General features: G+C 40.6%; 1 long non-coding RNA gene and 4 other non-coding genes across 5 annotated transcripts; all 5 read left to right on the forward strand.

Moving 5' to 3' along the window:
* The first annotated feature begins 6,340 nt into the window (after window positions 1–6,340).
* TRNAE-CUC lies at window positions 6,341–6,412 on the forward strand. Its single transcript has one exon. It is a non-coding gene; the product is annotated as a tRNA-Glu (tRNA).
* Window positions 6,413–8,119: 1,707 nt separating this feature from the next.
* On the forward strand, window positions 8,120–10,365 carry LOC111090706. The gene is made up of 2 exons (XR_005371919.1): window positions 8,120–8,945; window positions 9,407–10,365. It is a non-coding gene; the product is annotated as an uncharacterized LOC111090706 (long non-coding RNA).
* On the forward strand, window positions 8,411–8,482 carry TRNAG-UCC. Its single transcript has one exon. It is a non-coding gene; the product is annotated as a tRNA-Gly (tRNA).
* TRNAH-GUG lies at window positions 9,253–9,324 on the forward strand. The gene has a single exon. It is a non-coding gene; the product is annotated as a tRNA-His (tRNA).
* TRNAK-CUU lies at window positions 10,219–10,291 on the forward strand. Its single transcript has one exon. It is a non-coding gene; the product is annotated as a tRNA-Lys (tRNA).
* Window positions 10,366–14,667: the final 4,302 nt, after the last annotated feature.

Below are 14,667 nucleotides of genomic sequence, written 5' to 3' on the forward strand. Positions count from 1 at the left end.
CTTTTATTGCTGAGTAGTATTCCATGCTGTTGATGTACCACAGTATGTACCACTTGTCTATTGAATGACATCTGCCTTGTTTCAAGTTTTTGGCTATTATTAATAAATCTGCTATAAACATTTGTGTACAGATTGGATGTGTGTGTGTGTGTGTGTGTGTGTACAGGTTTTGTGTGAACATTAGTTTTTATTTCTTTAGCATAAATGTCCAGGAGTGCAAATGCTGGGTCATATGAAAATTGCATCTTTAGAGATTTTTTTTGTCTGTTCATTTAATAAACTGCCAAACTGTTTTCCAGGGTGGCAGTGCCATTTTACATGCTCAGAAGCAATGGATGAGTGATCCAGTTTCTCTCCATTCTCACCATTTGATGTTTGTTGGATGTCATTTCTTTTTAATTTTAGCCATTCTGATAGGTATGTAGTGATATCTAATTGTGATTTCAATTTATATTTTCCTAATGGCTAATAATGTTGAACATCTTTTTATGTGCTTATTTGCTATCTGTATATTCTTTTTGGTGAAATGTCCCTTCATGTCTTTTGACCATTTTATCATTGGATTTTTTTTTCTTTTACTGTTGAGTTTGAGAGTTCTTTATATATTCTAGGTAATGGTAATAGTCCTCTGTTGTATATGTGGTTTGCAAATATTTTCTCCCAATCACTGCTTGTCTTCTCATTCTCATAACAGGGTCTTTTGCAAAGCAAATATGTTTAATTTTGATAAAGTGTTATTTATTAGTTTTTCTTTGTATGGATCATGCTTCTGGTGTCAAATCTTTGACTAGTCTTTGCTTATGAAGAGCTATCTTTTTCTTTTGAAAGTTTTACACTTACACTTCACATTTAAGTTAGTTATCTAGTATGAGTTAGTTTTTTAAAAAGCTATGAAACTGAAGTTGAGAGGTTTTGTCTTGTTTTTTTTTTTGACTCTTGATGTACAATTTCTTCAGCAATGTATATTGAAGAAGCTATTCTTTCTTCATTTAATTGCTTCTGCACCTTTGTAAAAAAAATCAGTTGGACATATTTGTGTGGGCCTATTGCTGAGTTTTTTATTCTGTTTCATTGATCTATATATTTATCCTTCTGCCAATACCACATCATCTTGACTACTGTAGTCTTGAAAATGGGTATGCCTATTCTTCCCACTTAATTCTTCTTTTTCAAACTGTTTTAGCCATTCTAGTCCTTTTGCCTTTTCACTGAACTTTTAGGATAATTTTGTCCATATCCACAAAAAAACTCTTGCTAGGATTTCTCCTTCACTGTTGTTGTTGTTATTGTGGTAACATACACATAACATAAAGTTCACAATTTTAACATTTTAAAGTGTAAAATTCAGTGGCATATAATACATTCAAAATGTTGAGCAGCAGTCACCACTATCAAGTTCCAGAGTGTTTTATCGCCCCAAAAGGAAACTCTGTATCCATAGGAAACTCTGTATCCATTACTCAGTCATTCCCCAACATCTGGCAATGACTAGTCTGCTCTCTGTCTCTATGGATTTGCATATTCTCAGCATTTCCTATAAATGGAGTCATATAATATGTGATCTTTTGTGTCTGACTTCTTTCTTTTAGCATAATGTTTTCAAAGTTCATCCATACTGCAGCCAATATCAGTACCTCATTCCTTCTTATTGTTCAAACAATGTGCCATTGTATCTACCTACTATAGTTGTTTAACAATGCATTTATTGATTGATATTTGGGTTGTTTCTACTTTGGCTACCATGAATAGCATGCTGCTATGAATGCGCATGTATAGGATTTCTTTTGAGTATCTGTTTTCAGTTCTTTGGGGGGTATAGTGTACCTAGGAGTGGAATTACTGGATCATATACTATGTTTAATTTTTTGAGGAACTACCAAACTGTTTTCCACAGCAGTTGAAACATTTTACATTCCCACCAGCAATGTATACGGGTACCAATTTCTCCTCATCCTCACTAATACTTGTTATTTTCCATAATTGTAGCCACCCCAAACGTGTGAATGGTATCTTATTGTGGTATTGACTTGCATTTCCCTAAGGATCAATGACATTGAGCATCTTTTCATGTGCTTGCTGTTTGTTATGAAGATCTTCTTTGGAGATCTCTATTCATTTGCTCATTTGAAAATTGGGTTGTCTTTTTGTTATTGAATTATATTCCCTTTACTCTTTTTAAAAAAGATTTTATTTATTTATTTGAGAGAGAGAGGAAAAGCACAAGTGGGAGGGGGAGGCAGAGAGAGAGGGAGAAGCAGACTCCCTACTGAGTAAGGGATCCTGATGCAGGGCTTGATCCCAGGGCCCTGGGATCATGACCAGAGCCAAAGCAGATGTTTAACCAACTGAGCCACCCAGGCACCCTCCCTTTACTCTTAACGGATATTTTCATTGGATATAGGAATCTGGGTTGACAGTCTTCTCTTTCAGTGCTTGAACAATTTTGTGCCACTTTCTCTGGCCTCTGTGGTTTCCGATGAGAAATCTGCTGTCATTGTTTCTTCCTACAAGTAAGGTATTATTTTTCATTGCTTTCAAGAATTTTTCTTTGTTTTTAACTTTCAGTAGTTTGACTCTGATGTGTCCTGGCATGAATTTGTTTGGGTTTATCATTTTTGGAGTTTGCTCCGCTTCTTGAATGCCTAGGTTTTATCCCCCTGCCAAATTTGGGGAGTTTTCAGCCATTATTTCTTTTACAACTTTTTTCCAGTCCTGTTCTTTTTTTCTTCTCCTTCTGGAAATCTGACGTACAATAAATCTGTTGTTATAATCCCACAAGTCCCTGAGACTCTGCTCTTTTATTTTCCCATTTTATTTGTTTTCCATGTTAATTTTTATTGTTCTATCTTCTAGTTCACTGATTCCTTCCATTGCCCCCTTCCTCTGCTGTTGAAGCCATCTACTGAGATGGTTTGGTTTGGTTATTGCATTCTTTAGTTCTAAAGTTTCCATTTAGTTCTTCTTTATATCTTCTGTTTCTTTCCTGAAATTTAATTTCTCTCCTGGGACTTTGTATTTCTTTATTTGTTTCAAGCATGTTTGTAATTGCTGATTGAAACATTTTTATGACGACCGTTTAAAATCTTTGTCAGAGAATTCTAACATCTATCATCTTAGGTGTGATTTGTTTTCATTCAGTTGAAGATCTTTCTCATTGGTATGAGGAGTGCTATTTTAATAAAACCTGGACATTTCAAACTCTGGATCTTATTTAAACCTTCTGTTTTAGTTGGCTTTCTCTGATACTACTCTGGCAGAGAAGTAGGGGTGAGTGTTTTGTTACAGCTAGGTAGGTGTGGGCTTCTGGGTTCCCCACTCAGCCTCCACTGACACCTGCAGGCAGGGCTTCTCATTACAGCTTAGAGGAGGGCAGGAGTTTTTCAGCTGCCCATTAGGCTTCCACTGACACTAACCTGCTGGGAGAAGTAGGAAGGCCTTCCTACTCCTCCCCACATGGCCTCGAGGGACAGTGGGGAAAGAAGTTGGCCTTGTTATCACTGGGTGCTGGAGAAAGTGCTGACTCTTTACTTTGTCTTCTCTGGAAGCAATCCAGCAGAGAAAGGAAGGTGCACTTCCTAAAAGGCCTGGTGAAAGAAGTCTAGGCATTTCATTCAACCTTTACTAGTGTGTGTAGGAGTGAGCCACACTCTTTCTGTGGTGTTTGACTGGAGTAGAGTAGTTATTATCTAGAAGTTTTCTGTTTTGCTAGGCTGCCTCTTTCCTGGTCCTTTGGCTAGAAAGAACAAGCTTTTGTTGGTTTGGTTTGGTTTTGTTTTTTTCCTTTGGCTGTCCCTACTGGCATTTCCAAGTTGCTGGCTTCTTCAGCACCATATCTGGGATACATGAGACAAAAAGAACACTCAGGGAAATCACCAATGTGTGGTTCCTTAGGTTCTGAGGCCCCTACCTTGTCTACCTCCTTTTCTCTGCCTTTCAAGTCTCTTATGTTTGTTTCATATGCAATGTCCAACGTTTTAGTTGTATTAGCAGGAAGAATAGGAAAAAGTACATCTACTTAATCTCCCTTGATCCATTTTCTTTTATTCACTAGTTTTTTTTTTTTTGGTTTTCCATTTGATTATGATGTTTTTAAAATTAATTTATTTAAGTAATCTCTATACCCAACGTTCAACTCAAACTCACAACCCCAAGATCAAGAGTTGCATGCTCTTCCAACGGAGCTAGCCAAGTGCCCCCTGATTATGAGCTCATTAAGTATATTTTTGTGACTTCAATACCTAGTCTGGCACATGATCTGTAAATGTATGGAAAAAGGAAAAAATAAAATAGAACATGGAGTGAATTGAATGAATCGCCCTCCTCCCTCATCCATCCTTAGATGTATGATGTCAGAAGAGGAGGAGGCTTAAGCCTGTCCTGAATGATGAGGCTTCTCCTGCTATTTTGATTTTGAGAAAGGTGGCTACCACCTCGAGCTGATACTTTCTTTCCTGGGTTCTCATGTGTTACCAAAAATTACTAGCAAGTGACAGAATAATAGATAAAAAATGGACTATTGACCAGAACATAAGAAGGTAGATTTCCTCTGACATAAAGAAATAAATTCTCTTACCCAACCCAGGTACAATTCCAAAATGTTGCTCTGAAAGTTACTTTTTTTCAGCCTTGAGGAATAGGTTGCTGTTCGGTGGGAAGAGAGCTGGAGTAAATAAGTGAGCTCTGTTAGGCTCCATGGTGACATATGACAACAGGATTACTAGTTTTTGTGAAAATAAATATCTAGCATTTAGTTACTCTTCTCCCTAAATTCTGGCATTTAAACCCATAGGAAAGGTGGAGATTGTATGCTTTTCTTAAACACTAACAAATTTTAACACTGATACTTTAAAAGCGAAGCAAAACAAAAGTCCCACAAACACCCCATGTCCTATCACTCATTTCTTCTGTCAGGCCCTGCTGACATGCATACATCGTTGGTGATTCAATATTTAAATTCACCTTTTCATTCATTATTAAAAGTATTTTCTGATGTTAATGTGGAGGGAGATAGCTTTTAAAAACTTGTTTAAAAAAATTTCTGTTTTAACTCAGGTGCAAAGAGTTAATCACATTATAGTCATCTGACAAAAAAAAAAGAAAGAAAGAAAAAGAAAAAAAAAAGAGGCCTGAGAGGAGCCTTTTGTTTGTTTCATTCTTGTTTTTCTCAATTTTTTTTTTAAATTTTAAACCTACAGAACACTTGAAAGAATAAAACAATGAACACTTGATTACTCCTCACCTTGATTCATTGTATTTTGTTACATTTGCTTTCTTTTCTCTCTCTCATATAGTTAAAAAAATAATTTATATACATTGATGGGTATGATTTAAAAGTCTCATTCATTTGGGGAATATAAAAAATAGTGAAAGGGAATAAAGGGGAAAGGAGAAAAAATGAGTGGGAAATATCAGAAAGGGAGACAGAACATGAGAGACTCCTAACTCTGGGAAACGAACTAGGGGTGGTGGAAGCGGTGGGCGGGGGGGTGGGGGTGACTGGGTGACGGGCACTGAGGGGGGCACTTGACAGGATGAGCACTGGGTGTTATTCTATATGTTGGCAAATTGAACACCAATAAAAAAATTTATATATATAAAAAAAGAACATATATGTAATAAGAAAAAAAATAATAAAAGTTCTTTCAGTGGAGGCATGCACCTCATTTCTTTTTTCCTCCTTTCCTCCCACTCTCTTCATATAAAAATTGTAAAGCTCCAAACCCATGCCCTTCTCTTTTGATTTTTTTTTAATTTTTAAATTTATTTCATTTATTTATTTTTTTCCATGCCCTTCTCTTAGTCTCCCACCGGAGAGGTAAGCTCGGGTCGGGCTGACCACCAAGGTAGGCCCAGTGACTTTCACTTGTCTGTAATATTTGTTTTGGCCAACAGAATTTGGTCTAAGTTCACAGACAAGAGTAAAGCTGCAATAAGATCAGGATTTCCTAGCTTAGTCACAAGACAACCTTTCTATTTCTTAAAGAAAATTTCCTGGTCAATTGGACAAAGGTCCAGATGAAGATCTTTACTTTTCTCCTGATCACAATTCAGGAAATCATTGCAACTACACGAAACGAGAGTTTCTTTTCTCTCTGTCTCTCCTGTGGTTATTTGTCTCTGGTCTCGGGGACTGTGACGGTGTTAGGATCATCCCTCAGCTCTAGGAGCCAAGCTTCCGGGTTCTCTCGCGGGTTTTCTAGATTCAAAAAATAAACGCGAAGAGGCAATTTCGACTGAGGAAGGCCCAGTAAGGCAGATAGAATAACATACAGAACAAGAAGGGTTAAATGGAAATACATATTCACCATGATATAGTTTTTATCAGCAACTTTCTTCAGCTTCCCTGGTGGTCTAGTGGTTAGGATTCGGCGCTCTCACCGCCGCGGCCCGGGTTCGATTCCCGGTCAGGGAATGACGTTTTTTAAAACTATTCCACAGAATCCTTTTAATAATTAACATTGTTTCTCCTAGTCAATTCCCCCATTGGTCCAAAGCTGAAATATAGGTAACACAGAAATATACGAAGTGAAAGTTGTTCACAATTCTACCAACCTGTTAACTGTTGACGCCCAATTTTAAAAACAGACCTGGAATTACGTTATTCAGACTATTTTATTACCAGGTATTTTTTTTTTTGGGGGGGGTTATTACCAGGTATTTTTAAAGTTAATATATTTCCAACACTTGCCAATGGAAATAAACATTCGTCATTAACGTCTTTTAATTTAATTTAGTTTTTGAAAAGGTAATATATTTACATAATTTAGGATTCAAATATGCAAAGGATATAACTGACAAACCTAATTTTGACCTCTTCCATCCTGTTTCCCTCTAATAAGGCAAACAATGTTATGTTTCATATCTATAATGATGTAAATATTTTATGCAAATACAAGTACATGCCTAGATATTTATATATTTAAATATGCTCCCCCCTTGCACAAATGATAACGATCGATACACGCTTTTCTGCACTTTGCCTTTTTCACTCAACAATATATTTTGAAATATATTAGACAGATTGTATGTGAATATTAGGCATTAATTTCCTCATTCTTTTTTACGGCACATAGTATTTCTCATAGCACAATTCCATTGTATTGATGATATTCCATAATTAATTGAACCAACTTCCTTTTAATGGACACTTAGATTATTTCTAATCCTTTGCTACTACAAACAATGCTGCCATAAATAATCTTGTATGTAGGTCATTTTGCACGTGTGGAATAAAATGCCCAGGAATTGAAATACTGGTTGAAAAGATATGTGTATTTGTAGATAGATATTGCCAGTATGCCTTGCATCAAGGTCATCCCAATTTACACTCCCACCAGCAGTGTATAATGTATATAGAATTAGAACAAAAACAAAACCAAAAAAACCTCATGTGGGTTTTCTTCAAAGTGGATTTAATCTAACTTATTTCTGGAATTTTAGTCCCTACCCCCTAAAATTTTGGCTTTACCGATAACAGTTTGATGAACATTTGTGTAGGTACATCTTTGTGTTTATCCCTATTTCCTTAGGATAATTTCATGGAAGTAGAATTACTACCTCATACCATATGCTAAACTAATTAAAGAATTAAATTCAAGAGTAGAAACAATGAAAAAGCTAAGAAAAATACATAGTTATCTTAGTATGGGATAGAAGACTTTTCCAAGACAAAAACAAAAACGGAAATGATAAAGGATAAAACTTAAGTGAGACTACGTAACAGAAAATTGCCCATTTAAAACTCCTATAAATAATATTAAAAGTCCAATGACAAAGTAGTATAAATCAGTAATATCAATATAAAGAATTAATAGAAAAATAGACAAAGCATATGACTTAGTAATTCTCAAAACTAATACAAAAAATCGGTAAGTCTGAAAAATGGTCAACCTCAATAGTAATAGAATAAAAGCAAATTGAGATAAGACTTTTTATCCTGCACTTTTGTGAAGGTGGAAAGCATAACGAGATCCCGCTGACTGATGTGATATGGTAATAGCGAAAACAGGTGTTATCGCCACCTAGCAATTTGGCGATATGTATTCAAAGTTTTAAAATGCGCATGCTTTCTCATTTGCAATTTTGCCTTAATGCATTTGCCCTGTGAAAACACTCTGAAATGCCTAATGACTCCCTCAGGGTAGCCTTCACTCCTTAACTGGATTTCAGACGCCCCCTTCAAACGACAAAAGCTAAAGCTAGAATTGGCTTTTTTTTAAACGTGTGAATCCATAAGAAGCCGCCAAAGAATTTTTAATATAATCATAGGAGAAATGCTAGAGAGCTTCTCTTCTACGTCCTCCTTTCGCTTTGTGTTAGTAATCCCCTAATACAGCTCCCGGGGAATTGCATGACCAAGCTCTGCACCAGATACTCCTCATAATGAAATCGACCCGCGCCTCCCGGCACCGCGTTGGTGGTATAGTGGTGAGCATAGCTGCCTTCCAAGCAGTTGACCCGGGTTCGATTCCCGGCCAACGCATCTGCTGCCCTCCCTTTTACTCCCCCATATTCGAAGTCCAATTCAGTAAAGCAGTGGGGAAAGGAAAGCCTTTTGATCATCCTTGCGTTCTAAGATTACTGGTTTTGGGGGAGTCTCTCCTAAAAAAAAGCCTCCGGGATGTTGGCGGCTGCAACCCTCGGCCAAGTTCGTGTGCTGGGTTCGGCCGCTGGGGTCGCACCACCGGTTTACGGTAACTAGCCTTTGGGGACCTTTAGGGAAGTGTCTGAAACAGAGACTGCTCGGATTTGTTTTCCTAAGTCCTCAGATGTGACTCGAGTTCACTGAGAAATCAGAATAAAGAAGTCAGCCCCAGGGGCCGCAGCTCCCGAGACAGCGCCACGTCGCTTGCAAAGGCGAGGGCAGCGAGAGGAACGAGAGGAGGGCCGCTTCCGGTCCCACCATTCTGGGGACAGGAGCCTCTACTCCAGGCCACGAGCTGGAGGTGCAAACAGGGAAATCCTCGGGGCGGCTTGGTTCTTTTGGGAGGAGGGAAGAGGAGTTCGGGGGTGGGGGTGCTGGGATGGTCCCCGGCCGCTGCCCCGCCGACGGACGATGCTGGCGCCCGCACGCGGGATTCGAGCTCAGACCCAGATTCGGGGATGGAGACATCGAGATTGTGGAGTGGAAACATTTGTTGGGCGTTTTGAGTGATGCAGACCGTTTGAATCGGGCAGATGACACGGCCGCTCGTAAGGGGTCCTGTTAAAGGGCTAAAATTAAGCCGCAGTGTGTCGCCTGGCGGGTGGCGCGCCGTGATCGTATAGTGGTTAGTACTCTGCGTTGTGGCCGCAGCAACCTCGGTTCGAATCCGAGTCACGGCACATAATGTCTCCTTGGCGAGCCTGGCGTTTTACTTCTATTTTACGGTTGAAAACAGTTTTACTCTCTTTTGGTTCTAAGCAGGCTCCCTGAAGTGCAATCCACGAACTGGGTGAATTGCTTTTGTTCCGCTCCTTCCGAGGCTCGCCCACCCGAGGCAGACTCACCTACCCAGTTCTGGCAGCGACGCGCTTCAGGGCGGTGTAGGGGGCCTCGGGGTTGCCACCAAGCCTGCAGACGAGAGGATCCTTCGCTTCTGACTCTGAATTCAGCGCCTGTACCGGACGCGGGAAAAACGAAGAGTTGGGAGCGCAAAGTGAGATCGCCTGGCGCTCTGTCTCCCCTCTGACTTGAAATCTCGCTGGAACGTTCACACCTAATAAATACAGTCTTTTACTTAAGCCACGCAAGATTTTAGTATTTAAAAACAAATTCGTGTCCTCAGTGATGCGTCCCTCAGCCCCACTTGCACCCACCACCCTGGGTCTGCAGGGTTTAGGACGAGAAGCCAGGGGCTGGATTCCCAAGGTCCGGGGAGAGCGAGCCCCCACGCCCCACCTCCCCGGCTGTCTGCGCCTCTCATCCCCGGGCCCTCGCGCTCTTTCGCCTCCTCCTCAAGGGTCCGCACGCCTTAAGTCCGGCTGTCAAAGCAGCCCGGTCCACGCGGACTTTGCGGAAACACGGAGATTTTAGGCCTCCTAATTCCCCGTCTTCTGGCCCCGCGCAATCCCCATCACTCTCTCCAAGCCTCAGTCCTGGGACTGCAAAGCTACTATTGTGTTCACAAAATCTTAGAGCCAGAGGGCTTGAAAGAACGAGTAACTAGCGAGTATATGGACCTTGCGGCCTGTCTCTCCAAAGAAATGATATTTCTAAAGAGAAGCCAACCGACCAGCGCCCGGCTAGCTCAGTCGGTAGAGCATGAGACTCTTAATCTCAGGGTCGTGGGTTCGAGCCCCACGTTGGGCGCGAGCACGTTTTTTTAACTATTCAGTTCCTATCAAATCCTCTGTTGACAATCAACAATTATGAACTTATAAAAAGTCATTGCGGCCACTATTGTTTTAAACTTCCGTAAGGTCTTCCAGGAATCTTCTCTATTCCCTCCAAATTGAGGAAAAATAAGGAATCCGAACCGGGGATCCTGGTCATTGATACAAGGATCCCTGACCTACTGCTGGGGGGAGAGGAGGCTTCTCCGGGGGGCGAAAGTGTCAAGAGCTGGAGCTCCTGCCCCCGGGGGTCCCCCTACGTCCTGCTGCGACTCTGCTCCACCGAGAAGACGCCTTAGGACAGGACGGGATGGAAACACTCTCCTCCTCTTCCGCTCAGTGGTGGGAAATTTTGGATTCACTTCTCGAAGGCCCTTCTTAGCTAGTTAAAATGTTCTCCACTAGGTGCCAAGGAGCATCTGCTTTTGCTTTTCAGGTTTTGAAGCGTTCACCAGCCTCAAAGGGCTGTGAAATAAAATTCGTTTACTAAGATCTCGAACCGGGGGGAAAAAAGGGGGTTCCCTGGAAAATGATCTGGGGAGGCGGAGGAGGGACGCGGAAGAGCCAGGGAAGGGAGGGCGTGCGCCGACCGCAGGCTCGAGTGGGCGGGGCGCGAGGGGGCGCGAGGGGGCGCGAGGGGCGCAGGCGCGAGCGAGCGGGCAGCGGGGTGGGGTCTGGGCTGCGCAGTCTCTGAGCGTGCGGCCGGGCGCTCTGCAGCGTTGTGCTCGCTGGGAGGCCTTTGTTTTGCTCCGCAAAGTCTGAACTTGAACCAATAATTCTAATCATCAGTTTTGAATAACGAAGTAGGTGTTTAGGGAAAAATAATGGTCAGTGAATATCATGGCCTGTATATAAGGGTAAATTCCAAATCAATCAAAGATTTAAATGGTAATAAAGAACACTCATGATGAGAACCAGCTGTGTATGGAATTGTTGAATCACTAAATTATACACCTGAAACTAATATAACACTATGTTAACTGGAATTAAAAACTTGGAAAAATAATAAAGAGGAACATAAAAGTTCTTGTAGAAACATGAAACGATTATTTATCATGTTGGGTGTGTGTGAAAAAAGCTGTTTATGACATAAACTCAGAAATCTTGAGAAAAATATCAGGTCATTTGACTACATAAATCAAATGATATCCGCATAAGTCCAAACACAAACAACAAATTTGAGAAATATTTGCAACTCGCACTGCATTAAAAATCCTCCATTTTAAGTTCATGCATTGGTGGTTAACATCCTTTTCACTGCCCTAGTTGTGAACTCACATCCCAAAACAGCTGAAACCCCTTGATAACAAACGCAAATCGCTGGACTCTAACTTCCCCTTCCTGTCTTCTTCCTCACCCACAACCTTGCTTCCCATTCTCTCCATACCTCTCTTGGTTTGCTTTCCGTGGACCCCACCCAAGACCCAGTAGAGACTTAGGTCCACAGGTCCTCCTGTCTCTACTACTCCGCCTGTGAAATTGAGCACCCTGCTGGTTATGCCTCTATGTGGCCCTGTGCTGCACAACATGACCCCCCTCTTTGGGACTGTGAGTATAATAAACTTCTTCCTTTCAAGCCTGTTTCTCTTCTCCTGTGGCTGCACCAACTTCACCAAACCATACCCAACATCTGCATTCTTAGAACATACATATATACAAAAGACTGGTTTTCCTAATATTTACAGAACTACAAACCAATAAGAAATAAGCCAACAACCCAATAAAAATAGCAAACATATAAAGAATAGAAAATATAAATTTCTATTGTTCATAAAGAAAGATATTCAACATTCAAGGGTAAATTGGCCCAAGTTCTACAGGGTGCCTTTTAAACAACATCTATCAAAAATTTAAATAAGCTTTTTTAAAAAACTTTTTAAATCCACATTTAGAAATTTATCCCATGATATACCTACACGTTTGAAATTAAACATATACAAGGTTACTCATGGAACACTTTTCATTAAGTAAAAGAGTGGAAACCTCTCTAAATGTCCACCAGTCTGGGGAGGGTAACCAAATATACAACTAAATGTACAACTGTACAACTAAATATGGTTCCGCTAGCTGTAAAAAAAAAAAAAAAATGAGGAAGTTCCTGATACTCCAATGCGGTGTGATTGAAAAGAAATGGTTGTAATATTTTGCAGCTCCTCCCATCAGGAGGTGGAGCTTATTTGTCTCCCGTCTGTATCTTGGATTGGCTCTATGACTTGCTTTGGTCAACGTTGGCGCCGTAGTAAACCTGATGCAAACACAGGCTTGAAAAATGCTTGCACTTTGAGGATTAACCTCCTTTTGTTGCCTTTGGAATCCTAAAATCATGATCTGAAGACCCTCAAGCTAGTCTGCTGTAGAGATCACAAGGAGAAAAAGATTCATCCCAGCTCTTCTAGGCAATTCAACTATGCCTCAGACAGATGATTGAGCCATCCATCCTTCAACAGCCAGCCCCAAATTAGTTGGCTCAGAACAGAAAAACTTCAACTCACGGAAGCACTAAAAAGTAACACATTATTGTTATTCTAAGACAATAAGTTTGGAATGGCTTGTTATACAGCAAAAGCTAACTTAAACTCACAGAGATATAAATCAAGTGAAGATCCCAAAGTGAGGAATGATCCTATAACGTGCAATCATTTGTATCAAAAGGGAAATAATGGTAGTTGCAAGAGATATACACTTTTACCTGTATATACATAAACCTCTCTGGAGGGATACACAAGAAATCCAAGTTCCCCTATTGAAAGGACCATTCAAGTTCCCAGTATAGTGGCTAAAAATAGACCAGTTTCAAAACAGTAGGGACAAAGAGGAGATGCTGTAAGCTTTTGGGAAGGGAGATGAAAGAACAGTTTAATGTAAATAGTCAAGAATCAGAGTGACATCTGCCTTCCCTACAATGTTGATACCCTCCAGTATATAACCATCAGGAACAAACTTGTAATCAAAGTTGGATTTGGCCCATTGCAACAAAGGAGACAACATACACCATGGGGAACTGTGGGGGCAATTCTACCTTTGGAAATCTTAGTAACTTTTATTCAAAAAGTGGGAGGAGTGGAACAGAGCCAAATGTGAAACTGTAAAGAAGTAACAGTAGCTATTAGTGGTTGAGAAAGGAAGAGGAAGGTTGGTTATTTTATGTGGTTTGGACTGTGTGCTGTTCATGCTCAGACATGATCACTGTGGGCATACTGGCCATACTGACTCCGGTTTTGGCCGGCATTTTGATTTGTCCTTTTGGTGCTCTTTCTATTGTTATGTTCTTCAAAAGCCCCTGCTCCCCCAGATGTCTTGTGATCTCAGAGGAGACAAGAGCACCAAGAGTACCTTGATACAAACCTCGATAACATAGTTTTGGCCTCCTGATGCACAGATGTCGGCAGGAGGTCTGTTAATGTTAGCTAATGATCACAATTGTGTGAACACTTGGATCTCACTGTTAGGGTCTCCCTCAGGTCCCATCTCCTTCCAATCTGTGAGTGAAGGTCTGGATTTTTGTGGAGAATAGCTGAGCAGCTGACTGGTGGGCCAATTCCCCACCCCCCAACCCTGTCAGTTAAGTTACCCAGTATAGAAACTGTAAACTGTCGTCTGATTTGTCTTTCCAACTCAAAGTGCCTTCTCAGTTTGGGGGATGCTTTACAGTTCTTCTGCCTCCGAACAATCATGAAGTACTTCTTTTTTTCTTTCTTTCTTTCTTTCTTTCTTTCTTTCTTTCTTTCTTTCTTTCTTTCTTTCTTTCTTTCTTTTCTCTCTCTCTCTCTCTCTCTCTTTTTTTTTTTTTTTGCTTTGCTTTGCTTCATCGTGATTATAGAGTGATTTTATCTGATGTTGGTGTTCTGGGAAGTTTCCTAGTTTTACCAGGGAAACAAGACAGCCTAGGTGAAAAATATAAGGGAAAATGATTTCACCCTAACATTCTCTATTTAGTAAAATATCAATTAATGGATATAATACAGATATGGATATAATAGACATTTTCAGACATACAATGTCTCCAAGAGTTTAGTCCTTAAGCAACTTCTTTACAGAAGTTATTGGAGAATATACACCATAAACAGGAAGGAAGGAATGAAGAAAGGAGACCACTTGCAACCCCTGAAGCAAAGGACCTAACAAAAGAGGGGCAATGGAACCCCCAAGCTGATGGTGAAGTAAAGGGAGGTATTATGACAGCTGTCAAGTAGTCCAGACTAGGGGCAGCCCCAGTGGCCCAGCGGTTTAGCGCTGCCTTCAGCAGAGGGCCTGATCCTGGAGACCCAGGATTGAATCCCACAACAGGCTCCTTACATGGAGCCTGCTTCTCCCTCTGCTTTTCTCTCTCTCTCTCTCTCTCTCTGTGTTTCT

The sequence above is a fragment of the Canis lupus genome, chromosome 17 (assembly GCF_011100685.1).
Source record: "Canis lupus familiaris isolate Mischka breed German Shepherd chromosome 17, alternate assembly UU_Cfam_GSD_1.0, whole genome shotgun sequence".
Taxonomy (NCBI): domain Eukaryota; kingdom Metazoa; phylum Chordata; class Mammalia; order Carnivora; family Canidae; genus Canis; species Canis lupus.